Source organism: Panthera pardus, unplaced genomic scaffold, assembly GCF_024362965.1.
Source record: "Panthera pardus isolate Hobbes unplaced genomic scaffold, ASM2436296v1 HiC_scaffold_17, whole genome shotgun sequence".
Classification (NCBI taxonomy): Eukaryota; Metazoa; Chordata; class Mammalia; order Carnivora; family Felidae; genus Panthera; species Panthera pardus.
This window is the reverse complement of record NW_026526732.1, coordinates 23,793,784-23,816,265: the sequence shown is the minus strand read 5'-3', so window position 1 is coordinate 23,816,265 and position 22,482 is coordinate 23,793,784. Positions and strand designations below refer to the sequence as shown.

The 22,482-nt window shown below is 37.3% G+C and overlaps 1 pseudogene; it reads right to left on the bottom strand.

The window, feature by feature from the left end:
- Positions 1-4,643: 4,643 nt before the first annotated feature.
- Positions 4,644-22,041, bottom strand: LOC109252472 (tubulin alpha-1B chain-like; annotated as a pseudogene).
- Positions 22,042-22,482: the final 441 nt, after the last annotated feature.

Sequence of the window (22,482 nt, the reverse complement as noted above, 5' to 3'; positions counted from 1 at the left end):
AAATTAGGTATTCTTTTGATTTATTAATTAGCCATTAGGCAAACGCATTTACGGGAATGCAGAGAAACACATGCTGCTATGACGTCCAGGTGGCTAAAGAAAAGTTTCCTGCAAACAGAATAAAAGGAAACAAAAGGAAACCTCATAGAAACCACATTTAGGGAAGTTCCAGAGGGCATATCTTTATTAGCCTCAAGTACAGAGACAGTATACAAATTTCTAGTGGAATTCTAGGCACTTATCAAAATATTCCCTTCACTCAACCCATGGGATATTTTAAGGAGGAATTTAATAACGACTTGGCCGTGAACAACTGCGGGGCATAGCTACCAAGTTAACATTCAGGTTTGTCAACACTTTAAAAAGCAAGTGTCCGTGATGCGCATTTCTGTATACCTGGGAGGTACGTAAATGGTTTCTGTTTTGTTTTGTTTTGTTTTGACCTTGTAGTGCTCCAGACACAATCCAAGCGAAAGCCTTTACAGTCTTTTTTTTTTTTTTTTCCACATCCTCTTATAAACTATTCGGGTTCTGTATGGACATGGGCATGCTGTATAATAATAAGGTGCTGTTTTCTTTTCATCTTTTTAAGGATGACCCCCCCCCCCCCAAAATGTCACATTCCAGTTGCCATTGTGATATTTTTCTGACTCACACTAGAATGTAGCTGCAGGTTGTGAGCCACTTAAAATTGGTAGACAAAACTGATTTCCCTGGTGCTGGCAAAAGCCTTCTCCTAAAAATTACCTTTGCTAATATTATCAATTTTTGAAATTTTACCATTAGATATTTATCAGTTTTGTTCCCTATGTGTTAAACTATAAGTACCCAGGGAAGAAGGCAGCTGTAACACTTCTGGTTTTAGCACTTACTTATGGTTCTCTCAACTTTCTAGTTGGTGGTGGATTTTTTTTTTTTTTTAATGTTTATTATTTTTGAGAGAGAGACAGAGAGACAGAGAGACAGAGACCAAGCAGGGAAGGGGCAGAGAGAGAAGGAGGCACAGAATCAGAGGCAGGCTCCAGGCTCTGAGCTATCAGCACAGAGCCCGACGCGGGGCTCGAACCCACAGACCGCGAGATCATGACCTGAGCCGTAGTCGGCCGCTCAACCGACTGAGCCACCCAGGTGCCCCGGTGGTGGATTTTGATGAAGGGAGAGAGAGAAACAGAAAGACCATGAGGTACCCTGGATCAGAGGCATGGGGGAGATGGTATAAGATAAAGAAGGAAAAAAGGGGAGGCTTTATAAAAGGGAGATTAGTATGAATGTTCACTTTTTTTTAAGAGCTCATTTAATGCCACTTTCTCCCTGAAGTCTTTCTCGTGTGATCCAGTCAGAAGCAAAATGGTGCCTCTCTCCTATCAAATCCAGGAGGATTCAGCAACCAATGTCATGATATTCACACGTACTCCCTTGCACTGCAGTCATTTTTGCAAATGTTTAATCTCCTGATTCGTGAACACATGTATTTTGTAAATCTCTCTCCTTCTTTTCCCTCCACCCCCTGCTTCTAATTCATAAGAGAGTTGGCCTAAACCTGGAGCAAGTCATTTTCACAGTGTTTAATTCTGAAGTCAAGAGATGAGGAGAGAGAACAAAGTGTTCTCTTTCATGAGAACAAAGGATGCTTCCCTGAACTATGACTTTAGAGAACCCTGTCAACACAGTCTGCCTTTGGCTATAAGAAAAGCATGCTCTACACCAGAAAACAGCCTGGCTTAAGTAAATGCTCTATATGACTAGATTATGTGCCATGTGAGTAATAACAGTAATATGCATGTTGACATAGGTCTTTATCCTCACTGCAATATAGCAATTCTGTGATGATGTCTGGGGTTTGTTAATTCCTCTCTCTCTTTTTACATTTTCTGTTTCAATAAAGAATGAGTCATCTGAAGCTTAGACAAGTTAAATGACTTGTTTAAAAAGCAGAAAGTTCTCATGTCTGCAAAGCATACTATACCCAGAAAGGGAGAGTCGGATCACTTTAATATCATAAGTGTCTTATTGAACCTTTTTTTTTTTTGCCTACGCTTCTTCCTCTATCTCATTTTATAATGACCATCTTTCTGTTTATCCAGATACAAGCTCAGAACCATTTTGTCTCTTTCTTTGTCCCCAGAAAGCAAGATCCTTCTCTTCTGTTTAAGGTCTGTTTCCTCGCCCAAACTACTGAAATATGCATACACTAATATCTTAACTTTCCCACCCATTATCTACACTTGTCAGACTATTCTTAAAGTTTTGAATATTTTGCAACCTGCTTCAACTATCCATTGATAGATGTGGGATAAAATGCACATTCTACTTAGCAAAATCTTCAAAATATGGCCTCTTATTCCCCATCTCACGAGTTGATTCCCTTACTTCACGTTGAGTCATCCAGGAAAAGAAGAATGTATCTCGGTCTTTACCAAAACAGGTCCGTGCTGTTCTAATTCTGTGCTCCTTCTCACGCTTTTCTCAGCCTCATTTCTGTATCTAAAACTTATTGACCTTCTTCCATATCCTGAGGTCTGTTGTAAGTTGTGTTTATACATTATCTATCACTTATTTCTCACAACAATCCGATGACCTGAGTTTTCTTCTCCCCATTTTAGAGTTGGTACACAGAGTTTTAGTAAGCTTCCAGAGTTATAATGCAGGCAGAATGTGAATCTGCCTCTACCTGACTTTAAAGTGATGCTCTTCGTGTTTCTTCCTTTCATTTGGAATTTTTCCAACTTACATACTTCATCTCAAATGCAAATATTTTGTTCCCCTTCTTACACTCTTTGTGTCGCATTGTATTTAATTGGCTGATGTCATTAAGGATTTTTGCAGCTGAACTTCTGAGGAATATTTGTAGGGTTTTTTGTCTTGTAATTTTTTTTTCTTTCTGATTTTTCTGACAGAGGAATAATGCAAGTTGGTACATATCCCCCTTTTCCATTTTCTGATAGCATTTGTGTAGGCTTAATATTATTTCTTTTATGTTTGGTAGGATTTATCAGCCACTCCATCTGGGCTTGGAATTTTTTTGTAAAAAGCATTTTAATTATGAATTCAGTATTTTAATTGGCACTGGGACATTCAGATTTTCTGTTCCTTCTTGGAGTCAGATTTTAGTAGTTTCTTTTGAGGAAGTTATCCATTTAATCTAAGTATTAATTTATTGGCATACAGTTTTTCATATATGATCCTTTTAATATCTATGGAAAACTCTCTTTCATCTCTTTCATTCCTGATATTGATAATTTGTGTCTTTTTTTATTGATCAGGTGAGCTAGGGTTTTACCAATTTAATCAAAATTTTTAAAAAGCCACCTTTTTGTTTCACATATTTTCCCTATTGATTTACTCCTATTTCATTAATTTCCACTCTTTTTTTGTTTCATTCATTCTATTTAGATAGGGTTGTATATTAGCTTTTTAAGTTAAAATTTTATATCATTGATTCTAGATCTTTCTTCTTTTCTAAGGTAAGCACGGGTTGCTACAAATGTCCCTTTGGCCCTGCTTTATTTTCATTCTACAATTTTGCTATTATGTGTGTTCACTAGCATTCATCTCAAAATATTTTCTACTTCCCCTTTTGATTTAGTTTTTGGCTAATTTGTTAATTTGGTTTCTAAAAACTTATTTACTTTCCAAATTATTTAATTTCATAACATTTTGGCAAATTTCCACATATGTTTATGTTTGAATTCAAGTTTCCTTTTGTTATTAAATAATACACTTTGTACAATTTCAATCTTTTAAATTTATTGGCAGTTGTTGTATGGCCTATGGTCTGTATTGGCAAATACTCCATATATGTTTAAAAAGATTGTAGATCTTCTTGGTTTATGTGGTGTCTTCTGTGTGTGTCAACTAGTTGGTTGAGAGTGTCATTCAAGTCTTCTATATTCTTCCTGATTTTTCTATCTATTGAATACTGAGAGAGGAATATGAAAATGTTCTACTATGGTTTTAAATTTATTTCCTCTCTTTCTCCTTTTATTTCTGCCAGTTTTGGGAGATCTGTTATTAGATGTATGTACATTTACAATTGTTGAATTGACTCTTTCAACTTCATAAAATGTTTCACTTTTTTTGCAGTCACATTCCTTGGCTAGAAGTTTATTTTGTCTTATATCAATATAGCAACTCCAGTTTTCTTATGCTTGCTGTTTGCATGCACATTATTTTCTATCTTTTTTCTCTCAGCCTATTTGCATCTTTGTATTTAAGGGTGCCTCTTTTAGGCCACATGGCATAGAGTCCTGCCTTTTCAATCCAGTTTCACATTCTCTGTCTTTTATTTTGTGTATTTGGTCAATTCACATTTAATAAAATTATGTCTATTATGGACTTTAAGTCTGCCACTTTGTTGTTATTTTTATTTGTTTCATTTCTGTTTTGTTCCTCTACTCCTCCTTTCCCTGCTTCTCTCTGTGTTGAGCAAATATTTTGCATCCTGTATTTACTTTTTAACATATATCTTGCCAATTTGTTAGTGGTGGCTCTAGGGATTATAAATGCTACTTTAATTTTTTAATTTTTTTTTTTTTCACTTAAGACAGGGAATACTTTATTCAAATCCATGAGAGAAATGTAGAGCTTGGATCTATAATGAAGCGTTGTGTTTTAATGCATAGGTCAGAAATAGTATATTAGAGAATACACTGCTACATACAAATTAACTGATCAGAGCACAACTTTTCAATATTCAAAACAGAATAAGCTTCCCTGTAAAAGCAGCACTTTTGTGACATTTTTAACTTTAGTATTCCTCTCCTTCCTCTTCACCCTCTCCTTCAACAGAATCCACACCAACCTCCTCATAATCCTTCTCAAGGGCAGCCATGTCCTCACGGGCCTCAGAAAACTCTCCTTCCTCCATGCCCTCACCCACATGCCAGTGAACAAAGGCACGCTTGGCATACATCTGGTCAAGCTGGTGGTCCAGGCGAACCCAGGCCTCAGCAATGGCTGTGGTGTTGCTTAGCACACACACAGCTCTCTGTACTCTGGCCAGGTCTCCATAGGTACCACAGTGGGAGGCTAGTAATTAATGCCAACTTTCAAGCCAGTGGGGCACCAGTCCACAAACTGGATGGTACGCTTGGTCTTGATGGTGGCAATGGCAGCATTGACATCTTTGGGAACCACGTCACCATGGTACAACAGGCAGGAAGCCATGTATTTACCATGGCGAGGGTCACATTTAACCGTCTGGTTGGCTGACTCAAAGCATCCATTGGTGATCTCTGCTACAGAAAGCTGTTCATGGTAGGCTTTCTCAGCATAAATGACAGGGGCATATGTGGCCAGAGGGAAGTGGATGGGGGATAGGGCACAGGTTGGTCTGGAATTCTGTCAGATCAACATTCAGGGCTCCATCAAATCTGAGGGAAGCAGTGATGGAAGACATAATTTGACAAATCAACCTATTGAGGTTAGTGTAGGTTGAGCGTTCAATATCAAGATTTCTACCACAGATGTCATAGATGGCCTCATTGTCTACCATGAAGGCATAATCAGAGTGCTCCAGGGTGGTGTGGGTACTGAGGATGGAGTTGTAGGGCTCAACTACAGCAGTGGAAACCTGGGGAGCTGGGTAAATGGAGAACTCCAGCTTGGGCTTCTTGCCATAATTGACAAAGAGACATTCCATCAGCAGGGAGGTGAACCTGGAACCAGTTCCCCCTCCAAAGCTATGGAAAACCAAGAAGCACTGAAGACCCGTGCTCTGGGTGGCCAGTTTCCGAATTCGATTCAAGACAAGGTCAATAATCTCCTTGCCGATGGTGTAGTGCCCTTGGGCATAATTATTGGCAAAATCTTCCTTGCCGGTGATGAGCTGCTCAGGGTGGAAGAGCTGGCAGTAGGTGCCAGTGCGAACTTCATCAATGACTGTGGGTTCCAGGTCTACAAACACTGCCCTGGGCACATGCTTGCCAGTACCCGTCTCACTGAAGAAGGTGTTGAAAGAGTCATCTCCTCCCCCAGTGGTGTTGTCACTTGGCTTGTGGCCATCGGGCTGGATGCCATGTTCCAGGCTATAGAGCTCCCAGCAGGTGTTGCTGATCTGAACACCAGCCTGGCCAATGTGGATAGAGATGCATTCACACAAGGTTGTTGCTTTGCAGCTGCCGAGAAGATGGCAGAGAGGAGGTGGAGAGGTTGTTGCTTCTTACAACGCGACTCTTAGGCGGTGGATGTAAGAGAACCTCTACTTTTATTTATTTAAAAACCATTTTTTTAATGTTTATTTATTTTTGAGAGAGAGGGAGAGAATGTGAGGGGCAGGGAGGGGCAGAGGGAGAGGGAGACCTAGAATCCGGAGCATACTCCAGGCTCCAAGCTGTCAGCACAGAGACCCACATGGGGCTCAAACTCACGGACCGTGAGATCATGACCTGAGCCTAAGTTGGACACTTAATGTATGGAGCCACCCAGGTGCCCCTATAACATGCTTATCAAAATTTACCTATTCCACAATGAATGACTTCTAGTTGAATATAGGAAACTTCCAACAATATGGTTCTGTCTACCTCTCCCTTCTTTGCATTGTTTTCATCTATATATACCATAATTTCAACAATATAGTAATATACATTTGGTTTTAACTATGCACATATGTTTTTAAAGAAGCCAATAAAAAAGCAAAAAATACATATATTTATATGAACTCACATGTCACGTACTTATCCTTTCCAGTGCTCTTTATTTCTCCTAGTATATCTGAAATACCATCTGCTGCAATTTTCCTCTGCTCTGGAAAACTTCCCATTTTAAATAACGGAGTTCTGCTAGCATTAATTTCTCTCTATTTTAATTGAAAAATGTCTTAATTATAGCTTTAATTTTGAAGGATAATTTCTCCATGAATAATTTTGAATAATTTTTTTCTTTCACTACTTTTAATATGTCATCCCAATATCTAGCCTCCATTGTTTCTGATGAAAGGTTGAATATTAATCATACTGTTATCTCTATGTAATATGTCATTTTTCTCTTACTGCTTTCAAACTTTCTATTATTTTTGACTTTCGTTAGTCTGAATTTGATGTGGCTGGATATGACTTTCTCTTTTTTTATTCCAGTTAGGTTTCACAGAGCTTCTTGGACTTGTTAATTTATGTTTTTTTAAACATAAAATTTTTAAACATAAAATTTAAGAAATTTTAAAACATTTTTTCTTTAAATGTGTTTTTTTCTCCAGCCAATTTCTTTTAGTCCTTTCCTTCTGGGTCTCTGATTACATGTGTGCTGTATCAATTGATAGTGTCACAAGCTTTTTTCATTTTCTTCAATATTTTCTTCTTTTCTATTTGTCAGACAAGATAACTTTTCAAATACATGGGTTTTTTTCTCTTGCATCATCTGAAATCTGCAGTTGAGTTTATTGCTAGTTTTTAAATTTCAGTTATTATACTTCTTAGATTTGGATTTTTCAGTTTCCTAAAAGTTTCCATTTCTTTTTTGGCATCCCTACATATTTACTCATTAATATGATTTTTTTTAATTATTTGAACAGATTTCCCTTAATTATTTGAATATATGTACAGTAGTATTGTGAAGTTTATAACTATTAAATTCAACCCCTGGGGCCACTTTAAATTAGTGTCTATCTATATCTTTGTTCCTTGATTTTTCTATATAACGCTTAGAATTTTTTTTTAATGTTTATTTATTTTTGAGACAGAGGGAGGCAGAGCATGAGCGGAGGAGGGGCAGAGAGAAAGGGAGAGACAGAATCCGAAGCAGGATCCAGGCTCTGAGCTGGCAGCACAGGGCCCGACGTGGGGTGGAACTCATCAACGAGATCATAACCTGAGCTGAAGTCCTATGCTCAACTGACTGAGCCACCCAGGCGCCCCTGTATAACATTTCTTTTATAACTAATAAATTTTAGTTGAAAATTAGACCCAGTGGCAGCTATGGAATCTGTTTTGCTTTTCTGAGGACCTTCAGATTTATTGCTTCGTAGCCTGTAACTTGCGTGGATTCAAATTACAAAACCTGTCTTCATGTAGTGTATTGTAACTGAGGTTTCTGCTGCCTAATTTTGTGGGGTTTTAGTTGCTGTCTTTTTTTTTTTTTTTTTTTTGGTTTGGTTTTTGTTTTAGTTGGCATCCTGGAAATCGCTATTGCTCAGGAAAAAAATTCATATGACAAAAGACGTGTGTGTGTGTGTGCGAGAGAGAGAGAGAGAGAGCACACCTGCGTGTACACAAGTGACTTGTCTTGATTTTATCTCCAGTTTGCTTAATGAAAATTGACAGCTGAAGGGCTACAATGCACTGAGAGTCTCTCCACTACACTGCCATGCCAATGGACTTTTTCTTTCCAAGGTGACATGTTTATCCGTTTCCTCATTCAGTCTTGCTTCCACTCCCAGATGGTGCCAAGGGGGTTCTAGGGTGCTGCAGAATCCATCCGGTCTACCCCACTCTGCTTCAAACAACAGGTTACTGGTTTGGGCCATGAGTGTTCTACTTACACGGAACCACCTGAGCTCTGCCAACTCGGTTCAAGGTCTTCTGTTTGTAGTCTCTCCTATAATGGCAGGATTTTATCACACTTAGAGGCCCTTCTTTATTTACTATGGTTCAACATTCTAACAGTGTGCCATACTGTCACCAAAGATGAAGTTGTTGATGTTTTTTATGACATTCTAAACTAGAAATCTGAAAACAATTTCAATCACCTGGAAAATACTCAAATAATTACAGACACCCAACACGTCGTAGTTTTCAAGGCATTGCCCCATCTCTTATTTAATGTGATCCACACAATATGTAGAACAGGTGTTGCTATAATTCTAACTTTACCAAAATTAAGCTAAATGTTCAAAGTCTTTTCAATAGTTACGATGTAGATTCACAGAATGCAAGAGACAATGCTTTAATATCCCCATGGTCCATGCCATACTCCATTCAACTTAGCTTCTCTGAAACTATGGCAAGGCTCCATACTAATTTTCATGACAAAATTAATGCTTCTTTCATTTTAAACTGTTTCCAGAGCCTTAAATATCATAGGACTAGTAATTATATCAAAAATATTAGTCTTATAAATCTTACAATTAAACCTAAAGGACAAATATTGAAAAAATATCCTTACGTTTTAAACTTAGATTAAATTTGAATCAGATAAATTTATATATAATTATAAAACATAAGTCTCACACTTACATTTATGTAACATACAGTTCATCAGTTTAAGCCAAAATATTAATTTTACCATATCATTATTTTGAATATGAATATTAAGGAAAATACATAATGTAAATAATTATAAGCTTCATAATATATGCAAAGTAAAATGTGGCCAAAAAGAAAAAAAAATATGGTATAAACTTATTAATAAATTGTCTATAATGTCAGGAAGCAATTTGGGGTTAAGTTTGATTAAAGGAAAGAAGTTTACATTTTTAGGAGTAAATTTAGTTGCATAAAAGAATAAATAACAAATTATGAAAACATTGTGGTCAATCCTTTATTTTAATGACTGGAGAGTATTTCGAAGACAAAGTAATCCTAAATGTAATACTTTTGTTAACAATAACAGCTATTGTAATTTTTTGAATCCCTAGTCTGTCCCCGGCTACATAATTAATAAGTGTTTTATATTTACTGCTTTTTTTTTTCCCATTAGGTCTAAAAAGGAAACTTTATTACATTGTTAAAATCTGATTAATAAATTTGAAAAGTGACTTTAAATATGAGCACACACATAAAAATAATCTTGCAGTCTGGGACTATCATTCCACTTTCCATGAAATATTGAATAATATCTCTCATTAAGTTTTTCACACATGAGACGCTCGGGAAATGTTGATTTGCTAATAACTAAACATAAGAAATTCCCAACTGCTTCATGACTCTTGCTCTGAGGGTTACATACTAATAATTACAACAAATTATTTTACATTTTCTCATCTACTTTTATAATGATTCACTGAAAGGATAATTTGTTCCTTAAAAGACAGTGACCATTCTAAATATGTTTGAAGACTAAATCTAACCACTTCAGAATATGACTTTATTTTATGTTTACTGTGTTAGTGCGATGAAAAAGACTGAAACCCAAGCAGTGCTTAACAGGAATAGATTAATAGTTCTCTTGTGCTCCATTGGAATCAGTTCCTACCCAAAGCAATGACCTATGCCTTGATTATAAGAGTAAAAGCTTGTTGAGTCTAGCTGAGTTGGGAAAGCAAGATCTGTGATTCAGGGTCATTTGGGGAAAACATAAAAATGATCAGGCGCTCTCAGACATGAATCTTGTTAATTTTGGCACAGATTTCCTTCCATTTAAATCAATGGCCAGATTAAAAAAAAATATATATAAGTATGTAAGCTAGTGTAGCAATTCTGTAGATCATAAGTAGTATTTAGCATTTAAACAGTAGCCATGTTAAATTTCACATATGTGTATGGGGATGCTGACAAAGTAAAACAAAAAAACAATTTGTGGTTGTGAATGGTGATTTCTTTGATGCCAGCCATAATTTTTTAAATGGGTGAGGAGAAACTGATGATAGATTTATTAATGTGGTACAGAAACGATTAAGAAAATATCACTATGGATACTGTTAAATATACTGTTTAAATTATTTTTAATAAAATACATTAAGAAATACTTTATTGGTTGAATTAGTTTGGATTCTAGACATAGTTGCCCATGCCCAAATGCACTAGCATTTTCCATGTCAAAATATTTTTTTTCCTGAAACTACCTATTAGCAGCTGTCTATGTGAGAATAGAGGGAGGATTGTGTTCACTTCACTCAAAGATTAATGATATTTTACAGCTTCAAAAGAAGTTTTTAATTCTGGCTTTCATGGCAGGCACCTCCTTCTTGTCTCCTTTAACTTTACTGCCATTTTTAAAACATAATTATTCATTCTGTGGCATATTAAAATGGTCTACAAAGCAAAAGTTTTTATTGGAAGTAAGATTTTGCTTGCTGTTAGCTCTGTAGAAGTACACTTCCCTCTTTCTCTCATTTACCAGGTAGCATTGTAATCATTCCAATCATTTTTTGTTTTTATTTTTGCTCAAATATTTAATGCTGGCTAATGGAGACAGGGAAAAGAAGTGAGAGAGAGGAGTTGAACTTGTTCTATTTTCCTCTAGCTTCTCCAAAAAATATGTAGCAACATTTCAATGATAAAAATTAAGTTCTGAAATAGTGAAATTCTTTTTCACATCCACGATCTCTGATCTGTTATCAGAGCTGGAATCGGGTAGCAGAAGGTTCATAAACTTGTAATCCGCATGGTCTCCACCAGCACTGTCCTGTTTATGATCACCACTTAACTCCATCTCAAAAACCTGGGGTTTACCGGCCACTTTGTAACGTTATGTGTGATTTCTGCAGGACACGTTCTAAACTTTAAGAATTAAACTTTTAAAAATACATGTAACTATCAATCACAATCTCAGCAAGTTACTTTGTGGATGTTGATAAACTCATTCTAAAATTAATGTAGAGAGGCAGAAGACACAGACTACCCAACACAAAGTTAAAGGAGATAAAGTCACAAAACTGACAAGACCTGAAGTCAAGACTTACTATAAAGAGACAGTGATTAAGAGTGTGGTAGTAGTGAAAGAACTGACAAAGAGATCAGGGGCACAGAGGAGAGAGTACAGAAATAGAGCCACATAAACATAGTAACTGATCTTTGACAAAGGAGCAGGTACAAGGGGGACGAGATATTCTTTTCAGTTAATGGTGCCAAAACGGTTTTTTGCCACATGCAAAACAACAACAACAACAACAAACATCAATTCTGGACACACCATACACCCTTCATATAAATTAACTCAAAATAGATCACAGACCTAAATGTAAAACACAAAACATTAGTCTCCTAGAAGATAACATAGGAAGCATTAGATGGCTTTGGGTAGAGGGATGACTCTTTAGTTATAACACCAAAGGCACAATCCAGGAAAGACTTCATTACAATTAAAACTTCTGCTCTGCAAAAGACAATGTCAAGAAAATGAGAAGACAAGCCACAGACTGGGAGAAAATATTTGCAAAGGACACATTTCATAAAGGACTATTATCCAAAATATATAAAGAACACTTAAAGCACAATAGTAAAACAACTCAATTAAAAAATGGGCCAAGTCCTTAACAGACACCTTAGCAAAGAAGATATACGGATGAAAAGTTAATATATGAAAAAAATGCTCAATCATATGAAATCGGGGATATGCAAATTGAAATATCACTACATACCTATTACGATGGTGAAAATCCAGAATGCTGATAAAACCAAATGCTGGCAAGGATATGGAGCAGCAGGAATCCTCATTCACTGCTGGTAGGAATGCAAAATGGTGCAGCTACTTTGGAGGACAGTTTGGCAGTTTCTTACAAAACCAAATACATTCCTACCATAAGATTCAGCAATAATGCTTTTTGATATTTATGCAAAAGAGTTATAAACTCACATCTGCACAAAAGCCTGTACGTGGATATTTATAGAAGATGCTTTCATAATTGTCAAGACTTAAAAAGCAGTCAAGATGTCATTCAGGATGGCTAAAATCAAAAACACAAGAAACAACAAGTGCTGGCAAGGATGCAAAGAAAAAGAAACTCTCTTGCACTGATGGGAATGCAAACTGGTGCAGTCACTGTGGAAAACAGTATGGAAGTCCCTCAAAATGTTAAAAATAGAACTACCTTATGATCCAATAATTGAACTGTTGGGTATTTAGCCCTAAAATATTACAAAATTACAAAAACAGTAATTCTAGGAAATATGCATCCCTGTGTTTATGATAGTATTATTTATGACAGATGAATAAAAAAGATGTGATATATATATATATGTTATATATATAATAAAATATTATTCAACCATAAAAAAGAATGAAATCTTGCCATTTGCAATGACATGGATGGAACCAGAGATATAATGCTAAGTGAAATAAGTCAGTCAGGGAAAGACAAATATTGTATGATTTCACTCATACAGGGAAGTTAAGAAGAAACAGGAAAAAAAAAATGAGCACAAGTAAACAAGAGAGAGAGAAATCAAGAAACAGATACAACTATAGAGAACAAACTGGTGCAGAACATCTGGCTGGCTCAGCCAATAGAGCACATGACTCTTGATCTCAGGGTCGTAAGTCCAAGCCCCACATTGAGCATAGAGCTTACTTTAAAAACAAAAAACAAAAAAGCAAAAAACCCACACTAACAAAGTGATGGTTTCCACAGGGGAGGTGGTGGGGGATGGGTGAAACAAGCAATGGGTATTAAGGAGTGCACTTGTGATGAGCACTGGGTGATATACGAAAGTGATGAATCATTGTATCATATACATGAAACTAATATAACACTGTATGTTAACTATACTGGAATTAAAATTTAAAAGAAAGGTGTCCTTCAGTTAGTGAATGAATAAACTGTACTATATCCAGACAATGGAATATTATTCAGCACTAGAAAGAAAGAAGCTATCAAGACATGGAAGAAATTTAAATGCATATTACTAAGTGAAAGAAACCAACATGAAAATGTTACATACTGTATGATTCCAACTATATGGCATTCTGGAAAAAGCAAAACTATGTAGACAGTAAAAAGATCAGTGGTTGCCAGGGATTAGGGAAAGGAGGGATGGATAGATGGAGCACAGAGGATTTTTAGAACAATGAAAATACTCTGTGTGATATTATATAATGTTGTATCCATTAGACATTATGTATGTCATTATACATCAGTCCAAACTCAGAATGTATAACAAGAATGAACTCTAACATAAACTATGGGCTTGGAGGCGATTATGATGTGTCAGTGCAGTTTCATCAGTTTTAACAAATGTACCACTCTGGTGGGCGGTATGATAATGGGGAAGCCTGAGCCTATGTGCGGGCAGGGGATAGATGGGAAATCTCTGTATCATCCTCTCAGTTTTGCTTTAAAAAAAAGTTCTATTAAAAATAAGGTTAATTGGGGGGGCCTAGGTGGTTCAGTCGGTTAAGCATCCAACTTTGGCTCAGGTCATGTTCTCACTGTTCTTGAGTTTGAGCCCCACATCAGGCTCTGTGCTGATGGCTCAGAGCCTGGAACCTGCTTTAGATTCTATTTCTCCCTTTCTCTCTCTCTCTGCCCCTCCCCTGTTTGCCCTTTCCCTCCCTCTCTCTCTCAAAAATAAACATTAATTTTTTTAAATAATAAGGTTAATTGATAAATTATGCCTTTGGAAGTGAAAAAAATAACATAACTTTAAAAGGAATGAAATTCTTTTTTTTGTTTATTTACTTATTTTGGAAGAGAGAGAGAGAGAGAGAACAGGGGAGGGACAGAGAGAGGAAGAGAGAGAGAGAGAGAGAGAGAGAGAGAGAATCCTAAGCAGGCTCTGCACTGTCAGCACGGAGCCCAACTCAGGGTTCCAACCCACGAACTTCGAGATCATGACCTGAGCTGAAACCAAGAGTCAAACAATTGAGCCACCCAGGCACCCCAAAAAGCAATGAAATTTTGATACGTGCTACAACATAGATGAAACTTGGAGACTTCATGCTAAGTGAAATAGCCAGACATGAAGGGAAAAATACATGATGCACCTGGAATAAACAAAATTCATAGAGAGAGAAAGTTAGAATAGACATTGCCAGAGTCCGGGAGAGGTGAGAAAGAGGAGTTACTGTTTAATGGGTATAAAGTTTCAGCTTGGAAAGATGAAAAAGTTATGAAGATAGAAAGTAATGACGGTTGGCTCAGTCAGTTGAACATCCAACTTTGGCTCAGGTCATGATCTCGTGGTTTGTGAGTTCGCGCTCCGCATCAGAATCTTGGGATTCTCTCACCCCCTCTCTCTCTGCCCCTCACCTGCTCTCTTGCGTTCTCTCTCTCTCATTCTCAAAAATAAATAAACATTAAAAAAAGAAAGCAATGATGGTTGACAACAATGAGAATGGACTTAATGCCAGCAAACTATACACTTGGAAATGTTGAAAAGGTAAATTTATGTTATGTGTACAGTAAAAAAAAAAAAATGATATAATTCACTATATTCTTTTAACTTTAGTTTAAAAAGGAATTTTAGAATGTTTCAACAGAAGAGATAAGAAATTATAAAAAGCTATATGTAATGCAAACGGCAAATATACAAATGGCACTTAAAGGGAATCATGAAAGCAAGTCTTGTAATTTTCTTGTCAAAAACAGGACTGGTTTATAGAGGACTCAGAAAAGGTAGTTTCTGGTGAAGGTATTGCTCACAAGATTATTGTATTGGAAGGGTTTCAGTTCAAGTGTGCTGAATACCCAGTTTACTTGGTTTGTACATTTGTAGTAAATACAGAAACATCGAACAATCTCCAGTGGATTTGTCACACTTCCATAGTCCAAGATCTCTGTCTTGACTCCATGGCCGTCAGCCAGAACATGAACATTTGAGATGGCCAAATCTGTTACACCACTATTCAAGGAATGCTTCCTACAAACTATACATAGGATGGGAACATATGGACACTCGGTTTGATTTAACAACAAATTTTTGCTATTTATTCTGTTAGTGAATCTTGCCTTCTTCAGCGAGGGGATTTTTTTTCCATAGAAAGATCTGATTCTACCTCTAATTATTATTAATAATAATAGCTTCTGTCATCTCTAAGTTCTGACTCTGCCAAACATTTTACAAATAGTGTCTCTAAGCATAATAACAATTAGTGAAGGTGGGCATCGTTTATTCCCATTTATAGATATGGAATTGGGATTGAGACCGATATTTGCCCAAGGCCACCTAATGAATGAGTGATAGAGCCTGGGTTTGTATTCCTGCTTCTGGGGTGTTTTCCCACTGTGCTGTGCTTTCTACTGGAGTCCCAAGTTCAATGCTCATTCTGCTGGATCCAGGTTCTAGAACCTCTTGATTTCTTACTCTTTGAGACCTCTGTTTCAAAGGTAAGTTCAGCGAGTAGTTATTCTCTGTGCACCATTTTAAACAAATTTGACAGCTCATTCATTTTTTTTAACAACCCTTATCTACAGTGTAGTAGACCTGTCTTATTTTCAGTCATATTTCTTGGCCTGGAATTGTGCTTTCCTTTATTCCCAATTGTTCTGGCCCCACCAGGCAATTCAAACAAGAAAATTAGGTTCTCCAAGACCAGCATATAAAATACAATTAAAGGTACCATTGAAGAAAAGAAAAAGAGAAGTTCAAACTCTGGCAATATTCCATACCAATTAGCATACTAAATATCAAAATCGATAATCAATGATCTAGTTTGAACTCAGGCAGGCATAAACTTTTAGAAAAAATATATTCAAAAGTTTACAACATGTGAATAGATATCTTGGACTGAAAAATAATTTGTATAAATCTGTAATGAAAAAGCTTATGTTTTCAGACAGTTGAAATTTAAACTAGTCACCGTTTTTCTAAGGAATTTGTGGATTCAAAAATCTAAGATCAATTTTTCCTTCCTAAAAAATCCACAAAGTTGACTCTATATAGACTAATACGTCTACTGAGTTTTTTCTTTAAATACTAAGACAGGAATTTTGTCAACTGTGTACATGTTTGATGTATTTTGTGTGTGTGTGTGTGTGTGTGTGTGTGTGTGTGTGTGTGTGTGTGGCATTTGTTAGTGTTCCTAGAAATATAAGCAATATGCTGATTTTGATTTTTGTTTTACATCTTCTAGACTAAAACTTGGCACAAGAGCTGGTTATTTCAGAACCATTTAGTAGCATTGCAATAAAATTTAGTAGGATGTAATTGTTATGTTTTAGAAACTAGCAAAGGAAATGGTAGCTATCGTTCTTGACAACTCATATACTTATTTATGCACTGGGACAAGATTGTAACACATAGGTATGTTAAATAAAATGTGCTAAATAAAAAATATAAGGGGTGCTTAGGTGGCTCAGTTGGTTAAGCATCCAACTTTTGACTTTGGCTGAAGCCATGATCTCATGGTCGTGAGATTGTGAGATTGAGCCACAAGCTGGGCTGCACGCTGGGCATGAAGCCTGATGAAGATTCTCTCTCTCTCTCCCCACCTCTGCCCCTTCCCTGCTCATGCTCTCTTTCTCTCTCCCTCCAAACAAGTGATATTAACTCCATCAATGTTAAGAATGTGCACTTAATTAAAAGGTATGGCATAGAAAAGGTATTATTTGTCTCAGAGTATAAATTCATTTGGCTCAAAAGGGTGAGGAGTTTACATATTTTGAAACTTACACTGTAACTGAGTTTTTAAGCATGGTTTTTGAAAAAAAAAAAAACAGATGCACTAAAATTCAAACTTTTAATTAATTCTCAATAAATGTGCTCAAGTTTATATTCTTCAATTCTTAAATAATCATTTCCACCATTGAACCCACCATTTACATTTTTTTTTCATGACCATGAAACATTGTATTATCAAACAAACTCCACCTTCAATGAGAGTTGGAGATACCTGTCCTCTGAAGATCAGTATGTGAGCCTGGAAAGCTAATGGAGGAAATAGTAGTCATTTCGCAGATGGAGGTCAAACCTAAATGCTTGCTGAGATAGAGACCACTAGCGAGCAAGCATTACTGTTTTCAACCCAGGAAGGCTCAGAAATGGGAGGCATGCAATTCCTTTGATGTCACAAGCGAGGTAGGTGACTGCTTTAGGATCTATATAAGGAGCAACTTAGGACCACAGACCTACTAAGAGGAAACATCAGGGGTAAAGGGGGATTCTGACTAAACCAACTTGACAGGATTCTTGTGCAGGGACGTTAGGATGATCAGATACTACCTGGGGAATGACAGGGATGCATAATTTGAAAAATTGGTTGTTTATTCGCCTCTATATTTATTCTTGGCCACATACTATATGTGGCCACATACATTCATATCTAAATGAAATGGCATGATGTCCTTTGTGTTAGAGAGTGTGTTTATTTTTTTAATTAATTGGCTTTTCAAAAAAAATTTTTAAATGTTTTTATTTATTTTTGAGAGAGAGACAGAGGGTGAGTGGGGGAGGGGCAGAGAGAGAGGGAGACATAGAATCTGAAGCAGGCTCCAGGCTTCGAGCTGTCAGCACAGAGCCCGATGTAGGGCTCAAACTCTCAAACTGAGATCATGACCTGAGCTGGTCGGATGCTGAACCGACTGAGGCACCCAGGCACCCCGTAATTAATTGGCTTTATTAATTAATCATTTTTCTCCAATTGTAGAAAACTATCTCAGATATTAAGCTCTGTACCAGTAAAGGATATTAGTATTGGTTTCACAAAGTGTTTGCTTCCTGTTTGCTTGTCTCTTTTTGGCCTGAGTTATGAGTATCATTACAATTCACGTGCTATAACTATTGCTCAATACTTTTTTTTTTTTTTTTTTGAGCAGCAGGCAAAAGTTTATTAGAGTAGAAGTTTAGAAAGTAAGAATAGTAGGAAAGCTCTCTTTACAGAGAGGGGACATTCAAAAGTGAATGCCTCTATTGCTTAATACTTTTGAAATGAAAAGATAAGATTGCCCAGATAAAATACGTTCCTTTAAGTTATTTAAATATCTTCGCCATTTGATTGTATAATACTTTATCAATTCTTTCGATAACAGTTGTTATATCAGTCAGGATCGGCTAGATTATACCCTCGTAACAAATAGCCCCTAATCTTAGTGGCCTACAGGAACAAAAGCATATTTTACCCACTCTCTTCCCTAAAGGTTTGCTACAGGTCCAAACATCCTCACTCAGGAACGGATGAAATCAGTGGATGAAATCTCCACCCTTTTGTAATATTGCCAGTTGCTGCATCAGGAAGAGACAGTGACAAATTGCACTTTGCTTTTTAAAAACTTCTGCCCCAAAGTGATATATGCCATTTATGCTCACATCCTATTTCCCAAAGTAAGTCCATTACCTGGCCTGACATCCTAGGGAAAGGAAAGAGCACTCCTACCACGTGCTGAGAAAGAGAAGCACCACCCTGGTAAACATCCCACAGCTATAGCATCTGAAAGTAGCAAAAGATCATGTATAATCATGTAAATTAACAAAAACACAGTCAATCCTATGTTGTCTGCATGATGCCAAGCATCAAAGAGCTCAGATGTCTGTTATGTAGGTTTGGACTGGATAAGAACCAAGTCTCCTTGACTTCAGAAGTCTCTGGAGCCTGTTGCTTGTTCTCCATTTCCATTCCCACAATATTTATTTTCTCACTTAGGGCTACTGCGGTCCTCCCCTAGCATAAATCTTCTCTACTATAGTCCATCCCAATTAATTTATAAACACTGCTTTCATCCTGTGGCTCCCTTGCCAACAAGCTGAACAAAAACAGAAGACAGTTAAAAATGAGTCAAACTCCTTAGTCTGACCCTCCAAGTCTCCCACAATCTGCCATCAATTAGTCTTTCACTCCTTATCAGCCTCCAGAATCTGTAACTGCAGCCAGACCATTTGCTCGCTTGCCCTCAAATATTTATCACCATTTCCTATATTGTGGCAAAAACAGTCTCACTGCTTCAAATTCTCGCTGTTTTCCTCTTGCACTGAAAATCAAACCTATTCTTTAAGACTTAATGGAACTTCTCACTCATCTGTGAGAGGCTATTCTACCATTGCCAAGGCAGCTTGACAGAGATTTTTAGAAAAATCTTAGAACGCAATGCTTGTGTTAAATAATTAACTTTTATCAAGCACCTAATATTTTGCAGGCAGTGTGACAGTTGCATGTCTTAGATTGTTTAACACACATCTCACATTCACCATGTCCAAATCTGAATTCTTGATTTTCCCTCCTAAACCTGCTTCTCCCTCAGCCTCCTCCTTCAGGTATTAGCAATTCCGTTCACTCATCTATAGAGGTGAGAATACCAGAATACTCCCCACCTCTGTTTTTCCTCATACTCTGTATCCAGTTATCAGCAAATCATCTCCAGAATATCACAAGTTGAAGAACTTCTCACCAATTCCATTTGTCACCCTAGTTCAAACCATTATTGTCTCTTTCTTTGATTATGCACACTGCTAGATAGTCTGCTTCCATTTTTGAACTCTTTAGATTCTATTTTCCAATATGTCAGACCATACTTTTGTCTATTCAAAATTACTCCAAAATTTACTTATCCTACAAAAAAAAAAAAAAAAATCCAATGCCTGTTATATTGCCTGTAAGACAAAAAAAAAAAAAAAATTGGATTTTTGTTATCTCTCAGATCTCATTCCCTCTTTTTCCTTCAAGTCCTGCCTCTCTGTTTTCCTTGCTGTGATATGCAGGCCAAGCCCATCCTACCACAGAGCATTTGTACTTGCTTGTCCTTCTTGTTTGGAACACTCTCCCTTCATATAACTGCCTGGTTCTATTTTCCACTTAATTCAAGTCTCTTCCACGATGACCTCTTGTTCGAGAGGCTTTCTCTGACCACTGTACAGAAAATAGCACCTGTCATCACAATCTCTTTTTTTTTTTTTTTAATTTGAAACAGGGGGGGGAGGGGGGGAGAGGGAGAGAGGGAGAGAGGGAGAGAGGGAGAGAGGGAGAGAGAAAATTCCCAAGCAGGCTCCGTGCTATCAGAGTGGAGCCCAATGTGGGGCTGGAACTCACAAACATGAGATCATGACCTGAGCTGAAATCAAGAAACAGATGCTTAACGGACTAAGCCACTTAGGTCCCCCATCACAGTGTTTTGAAACAACATCACAATGTTTTGAAACCTCTCCTTGCTTTTATTTCATGGAACTTATCACCACCTTTATAGCATGAATCTATTTTTCATTACATTACCATCTACCTCTCCTCCATACCAGGTGGAATTTAAGCATAATGAAAGCAGAGACTTTATTTCTGTTTGTTGCTGTAATGACAGCACTTAATACTTGACATAAAGTAGGCAATCAATATTTTTCTTGATGAATGAATACATGAATGAAAGGGAAATTAATAATTACATGAATAAATGTGGCTCTTATTATTGCATTCATTTATGCTTGGTCTTCTTATATAACGCAGGATTGTTTCCCAGTTTTTGAAACTGTGAAGTTTATATATTCAGCTGGACTCTCAGAAACACTAATTCTCACCATGCTAGTGAAGGCCAGTTTTGGAGTGCTTTTAAAAGCAGGGTAATACACGGGGCACCTGGGTGGCGCAGTCGGTTAAGCGTCCGACTTCAGCCAGGTCACGAGCTCGCAGTCCGTGAGTTTGAGCCCCGCGTCAGGCTCTGGGCTGATGGCTCAGAGCCTGGAGGCTGTTTCCGATTATGTGTCTCCCTCTCTCTCTGCCCCTCCCCTGTTCATGCTCTGTCTCTCTCTGTCCCAAAAATAAATAAACGTTGAAAAAAAAATTTTTTTAAATAAAAAAATAAAAAAAATAAAAGCAGGGTAATACAATGGCCGAAACACCTGTATGCTTGTACTTCCTGGATCCATCATCTTTTTTCCTTGCGTTTCTTCTGACCAGACTACACTCAAACCTCTATGTAAATGCTCCAGGCAAGTATAGCTGCACTTGGTTTGATTGGGCAGGGGTGTAAGTGTCGACTTAGAAAAAATTGCATTTAAGCTCTGGTTGGCTAGATGCTTTTAGGCCAAATGTCTGTCTGTATAACGCTGGCATGAAGACTAAAGGAGGTGCTGCATGTAATTATCTCAATAGAGTTTCAGGTGCACAGGCAGCTCCAATGGTGGTAATTGCGTTCAATCATATTTTTATTATGAGTGGAAGACTACAGAGCTGTCAGTACATGAAAGTCACAGCAGCCTACGTTAACCACCGAACTAGGAGAGTCAGACTCACAACGTATGTCATGTCAGCTTTAAAACAATAACTAATTTGTTTTGATTGTATCACAGGAAACAAGGGTTTGCAGGAAGTAAACTCGAATGAACTTGATGTTTCTCTTAGACGTTGATAGGAATGGATTATACAAAGGATCGTTTCTGAGCACTTGAACAGAATGAAGTATTACTAAGAGCCAGTAAAAGCTCACCAAGAACAAGTCCTATCCTCAAACTTATGTTCGGGGTTGAAAACCGGAATGTCTTGATTGGTAAGTAGATTAGGAGAATATAAAAACCATATGAATTTTCTGACGGACATAGTGACCTGCGATCACATGCGGGCTCCTGTTGGGGAAAACGTATAGGATCAGAGTAAGGCAAGACAGATAACTGGTCGAAAACGTGTGTCTTCCAACACTAATTATTAGTAAATCAGTACTACTAAGTAGCAGGCCCCTCATGGAATCCCACAGGGCTTTGCTTGGGCCAGTGTTGTCATTTGTAACTCCAATGTAGGAAATAGAATTATTAAATTTTCAGGTAACAAAACTCGGAAAATACTGCTGACAAGATTAATAAAGGAATCAAATTTCAAATGGATTTCTACAAACTGATACACTGGTTTGAATGCAACAAACTAACATGTGCTGCGCCCCCTGACATGGGTCCAGATTATTGCCTTAGGGCAGGATGGGCTGTCTGACCTGGAACAGCTCATGTGAAAAGACATGGGGCCAACAGTGAGGAGAGGCCATGGGAG